Source organism: Chelon labrosus (assembly GCF_963514085.1).
Source record: "Chelon labrosus genome assembly, chromosome: 16".
In the NCBI taxonomy this organism is placed as follows: domain Eukaryota; kingdom Metazoa; phylum Chordata; class Actinopteri; order Mugiliformes; family Mugilidae; genus Chelon; species Chelon labrosus.
Window position 1 is genome coordinate 21,989,436 of NC_140349.1, and position 6,448 is coordinate 21,995,883.

A 6,448-nucleotide genomic window follows, 5' to 3' on the forward strand; every position below is an offset into this window, starting at 1 on the left:
GTATAAGCACCTCTTTGTTAACACTCACACTATAAAAGCGTAAGGCGATATATTAGCCTTTTACCATTGGAGAAACTCATTGTAGCCATAAGGTTGCAGTGGTTAACATGGTAAATAGTAAATAGCGCTTTTCTACCTATTGGTACTCAAAGTGCTTTACAGTCACAGACACATCTACCCATTCGCTCGCACAAGCACTCACACATTCAAACAGCAGTGCCACATACCGGGAGCAACTGGGGGTTCAGTGTCTTGCTCAAGGACACTTCGGCATGTGGATTGAACCGCTAACCCTCTCGTTCATGGACAACATCAGTTGCGTGGGGCTGGACACTGATTCTTTCCCCATAATGACCCGACCACGCCCAAGTGTGCGGGTGACAAATGCCATGAAAAACATCTCGTCAGTGGCCTGTTGCTGCTTCCCCAAAGCGGTTAAATGCTTACTTAGCTGTTACCAGACAAGTCCAAGCGAACATGATTTCAATTACAGCAATGATAACGGTGAGAAATTAGCAAGCTTGTTAAAGCTCACTTACCGTTGATACTGTGCCTAAAGCTAAGCTAGGTAACCCAGACTTGTCGCTCTCTTCACCACTTGATTTCACTGGGCACCACCTCATGGAATCCAGGCAACTAAACATGGTCCTTGATTTCTTGGCTTTACCATCAGATAATTTCATCCCAACTGCTGGCTTGTCTCCAAGGCAAATTCCAATTTGTCTTCAAGACAGGACTGAGGACACACATAAATCACTTCAAAGATTTGAAGTATCCTTATATCTGCCTGTGTACTTAAATATTGGAAAAGGTGGATGACAAATGTAGCGGGAATTTGCCAAGCAGGTTTCTAAGGTTATCTGTTAAAAACCAGTCCATGCGTCTGAGCAGTGGGACATTTTGTCCACATGTTCACTTCTATTAACACACTTCTTTGTGTGCCCTGAGCTGTCACAGTCCTCCGTGGCTATTCCAGATCCATCAACAACATGACAGAGAGTGATAGTGAGGACTCTTTTCCCAAAAACAGAGGTTGTCAATCTGACAAATGCACGAGGCAGGGGTGGTGTGACTGAGGGCGTAACCCATCTCCAGCACGCGAATGTGTGTGTTTGCTTCAGGAGAATGTGAATGTGTGAGAGTAGTATACTGTCAGAGGAATGACTAATGACTAAGTCGGCAAGGTCTCTTCAGAGGTGTTGGTCTCTAACATTATACCCTTGGCCATCACCATTCACCGTCTTCAGAGCCCCATTGGGACTTGCTGTCTGCCAATCAGTCAAGACTGGAGCATACATGTCAGTGATGGAATGTGACAAATGGGAAGTTATTTCAGACATATCAGACATTTTGATTCAGATCCGATTCAATAATTTCATGAAAAATTCTTGATGTAACATATCAACTAGGAGATGGTTATTTTATCATAGAAGAAATCGGCATCTTTTCACATTAGATTTTGAGGTGCTTGTGGGCAGATTGTACATATTTGGACAGAGTCATGCTAGCTTCCCACAGTTTTCAGTCTTTTTGTCTATCTTTAGCTAAGCTAACCATTCCCTGGTGCTGGTTTCACAAGCATATTTAAGAATAAAAGCCACTATAGGTCAGAGGTCTGAAGTCAGGGTTACATAGAAGAGACTTAGACCATAATGTAACAAGAGCCTAATGGTACTTGGTAGGCTCTCTACCCTCTTTCCTTTCTTCGTTTTTGTGGCTTCCTGCCCGTCACGAGAAGAGTTTGACAAGGTCAGCCATACTGCCAATTAGAAAGTTTCACAAAACTGAAGACTGACATATTTCAAGCTTGAGCAGTGTGAGAGAGGTTTTTTTTTTTTCTTGACAATTTCATTTGTCAGAGGAAAAATTTGACTGGTGAGTTAGTCAGTGTACTGAGCCCTGTCATGATAAGAAGCCGCAGCATCTCAGTTCTGCAGGGATGGATCATTATCCAGGGAAAGTAGACGACTGCATTAAACTGCCAAAGCACCCAAAGCCCAATTTCTGGGGTTATTTAATTAACTGCACATATACTCGAATCTCCCAAGTACAATATAAGCTAAGGATCCCTTTGCTGAAGTGGTACAAGTTGCCCAATTGAAATTTTAACCTAGGGGCTCTCTGACAGGTTAATCCGTACAGTACGTACTGGACATTTTTATTATTTAATTTAATTAAATGTCTTTATTATGTCAGTTTTCTTCTAGAATTCAAACATTTTCTATTGGAATGAAAGGATCTTTAAATTCTTGACTTTCCCCAGAATTCCTAGCAAATAATTTACAGGTGAAAGAAGTAGACACCACTGTGGATGAGATGATGCCTGCTTGTCTATTAGTTTGATCAGACTTCAGATAAATGTAGACCTAAATCCATCCCTTGTGCAACGCATCTAGACAGAGCTGAGCCGTAGTCGAGGTGCATCTTTGTGAAACTACAACAAAACAAATAAGTTTATATCCTGGCATGTCAGAGAATTCCTTTAAGACAAGCTATTCTGTGCTGTTCAAATTGGACTTGTTCAATAAGCCTGTCTTGGTTTTACAGGACGCCCCTACAGCTTTGCACAAAACAGCTGAAAGGGAAAGAGTAGAAAAGAAAGATCAATGAAATGCCTTGCAATGTATTCTGTGGCTCTTTTCAGTTTATCCCTGCCTTCCAGTTTTTTAGGCTAATGCAGTTGGAAGCATGCGGAAACATTTGCAGAAACAGGAAAATAAATCCTCAAGTCGTCACTGGAATTAAAGACCTTGTAAAGATTAATGTTTTAGGGTTAGCTAAAGTGAGAGCTGTCTTGATCCAGCTTTTACCGTGCCGTTCATTTACCATGTTTATGCGTGCAATTTGCATCCTGCGAGAGTGAAGGTGTTTGAGTTGTGGTTACTCACACACACACAGACGTTGTGTTTAGTGGTTCCACAGTTCAAAAGTGAGATAAAAAGAAAATTAACATCAGAGGACAAAACGAAAATCCCCATATATTCCAGTAAATATCATCTCATGTAAGGTAGGTAATTACATATTATCTACTTTGATTCCTGACGTTCATTTAACATTTGATGGGACTTTCCTTCACTGCCACCCATGTTGGGTATGTCCCTCTGACTCAGAGCAAGCCAGCTCCCTTGGTGTGACTTCTGCTCTCCCACTAGTCTTCAATAGCCCGAAATTGATTGCCATCCAATCTGCCAGTCGAGTCGACTGTTGCGGCTAGGAAATGAAAGAATTAGGGCAACGCAGCAGATATGTGAACACGTCTTTAGAGACGATAATGCCGGACGCATTAAACTGTGAAGTGCTGAAGACCGGGAGCTTAAGAGCTTTTCACTTTGTTGAAGTGTAGTGGAGATTTGCAGGCTGCATGAGTGCATGTGTGGGTCAGATTAAATGGCTAATGGCCAGCTTCTTTAATCTACGCTTAGCTAGATCTTATTGCCTCCCATAAAGTCAATGAGTTCCAAGACAGAGGAAAATGTTGACACTTCCTCTAGCTACATGAAGATTACAGATCATTATTAGTCGGTCTGAAATAACTCTTCATTATTATGGAAATTAGAGAGAACTGAAGAGCCCTGACAGAAATTCAGCATGAGATATTTACCTCTTCAAACCAGAGCTGTGGAAGGCCATGTTTCACCTCCTGCCGCGATGGGAGACAGACAGGGCTCGACAAAGAGGTGCTCAGCGGTGAGATGCAGGAGCAGAAGGAGCCACGGACATGAAATTCCTTCCCTGAAGACAGTCCTACCTGCGCATGTTGAGGACTGACTGAGAGAAGTGGCGCACGGGGGGGATGCTCAAGCATTTTCGAAACACACGTAAAAGTTTGCTCAATGGCCTCCCATTGGCCGGGAGTTGTTCAGGAGGTGGCGACTAACTTTTTATTACCGACACTTGAAAAGATGTGGAACCCCACAGGCCTTTATGTGAACACCTCCACCCGCTTCTTGTCTTTGCGGTGCCTCCTAATGACACGTGGCGGCTGTGTGTAATTCTCTTAATAATTATCGTCAGGATAGGGAAGGAGCAGGCAGCCAGCGATGAAATGTGGATTTCATAATCACGCGTGCTCATCAGTGTAGCTTAAGAATGCGTGTTAGCCTGTGGTGTTGACATGAGGAAAGCCTTGTCATTACCTGAAGCGCTTTAGGCAAACACACACACACTGTTTATGTATCCCGCATGTTATGTAATTCATCCTATGATCTGCACTTGAGAAGATCTGAGAGCCTAAAACAAACTGCGATAGGATAGGATAGGGTTCTTGCAGGATCTCTTTAGATATGCTGTCATTTCTCTCAGGGTACGACTTTCTCATCCCGAAAACACATGTCAGCTCCTACGGTATACAACCGTTTTGAAGTGAGAGGAACAGCTTTGCTTGTAGGTACAGATCTCTCTAAAGCAAATGCCACTTTTGTGTTTCAAAAACATGAATGTGTTACACCTGCTTAAAGACTATTAAAATAAGAGAACTGTGCAACCACTTCTGGCCAGTAGCATAATGACGGCTTAGGTTTTGGACAAACATTTACAAGGATGCATACCACAGCAGGCTTTTATTCATAAAATTTCCTGTGTGTATATCTTAGATTATATTGAGTCTAGCAGTTGTTGTTCCCGATATTTAATATGATATTAGGGATCAATATTTTCTAAAAGTCATCCGATACTCTAGAGTTTACTACGAACAATGATCCAGCAGTCAAAGATAAAGCATTTGCAGCTGTATCATCTTGCAAAAATCGATGCTTGTGTAGCAACACCGCAACTGCTGTCTGTCTGAGAGATCTGTACTGGAAACATGATACAGCGAGTGGGCCTCCTCAGAGAGCGGGCAGAGAGAGATCATGTGTCCGGCTCAGATAATTGAGAGCTCCTGCTCTCAATGAGAGAGCAGGCACAGACACTGCAGGCTGAGGGAAGCAGAAAACAAGCTGCGGTTATTCATCCACGAGGTTGGCCCCATGACTAGCACACTTGTGACCTGGAGTCACGGGCGCCAAGGCCCTCCAGTCAGAGTGCAGCTTGATAGTGCTGTGGAAATTCTTTGGTCACAATGCCTAGATAATAAGTTGCGGTCCACCAAAGCTTTGGCTGCAGTAAAGGTTTATAGTGTTGAGTGCTGTGGGTGTAAACTGACTTTGTGAAATGTTATTAGGGCTGTCAGTAGATTAATCGCATGATTTAATAGTTAACACACATTAATCACACTTTTTTTTATATCAGTCTTAAATGCAGCTGGAAGGCATATTTGTAAAGTTTGTATTACTCTTATCAACTCAGCCGCTCATAAAGCTCATAACTATGTTCACACTGACAGCTCAGTTCTTGTTGAGAGAACCATCTGGCAGGGCTTTGAAGCTGAACTTAGCGTTCAAAATACAAAATTCTGTTTAGCTTCTGCTTGTTTGCTTCTGCTTGCTTTCGTCTTCTGCGTTTATTTGCGTTTTTGGCAGTTTTGACATTACAGGCCCTTTGCTGGGTTTCACATTCTACTTGCTCTGGTGCTTTGATCACCTCCTGATTTTCCGAACTACAGGGCGGGCCAAAGTCATTATAACAGAATGTGTGTGTCTTAATCACGAGTAAAAAAAATAAATAAATACATAAATGATGGCGTTAAAAGTCATTATTGTATTATTTTGAACTGATGGCCCTATTATAATTTAATATACAGTGTGTAGCCCAGTGAGCGTCATTTGTTTCCAAACTGTGTTTAGCCTTAAAAGAGCCATCTCAATAAATCTGACCAAAATGGCTGCAGAACTTTTAGCCGACCAGCTAAACACTGGAGATATACACTGCCTGGCCAAAAACAAATTGCCACCAAATAAAGGTCACACACTCTAATATTTCGTTGGACCGCCTTTAGCTTTGATTATAGCACACATTCGCTGTGGCGTTGTTTCAGTAAGCCTCTGCAATGTCACAAGATTTATTTCCATCCAGTGTTGCATTCATTTTTCACCAAGATCTTGTCTTGATGATGGGAGAGTCTGACCACTGCACAAAGCCTTCTCCAGCACATCCCAAAGATTCTCAATGGGGTTAAGGTCTGGACTCTGTGGTGGCCAATCCATGTGTGAAAATAAATGATGTCTCATGCTCCCTGAACCACTCTTTCACAATTTGAGCTCCATGAATCCTGGCATTGTCATCTTGGAATATGCCCCTGCCATCAGGGAAGAAAAAATCCATTGATGGAATAACCTGGTCATCCAGTATGCAGATTACACGTAACAGAAGATAATGGTGGTTTGTTTTCAAAGTATCCTTAGATTACCTGACAAACTGGCTACAATTTCTTCAAAATTCATAGTTTACTGTATTCAGATCTGAGATATTCAGCAAGGTGTTCACGTTTTGTCAATATAAATTAAAATAAAACCATCATGAAGTGTATTCATTGATCCAGAAGCAGTTTCCATTGTCGTGGTCAAGTTTT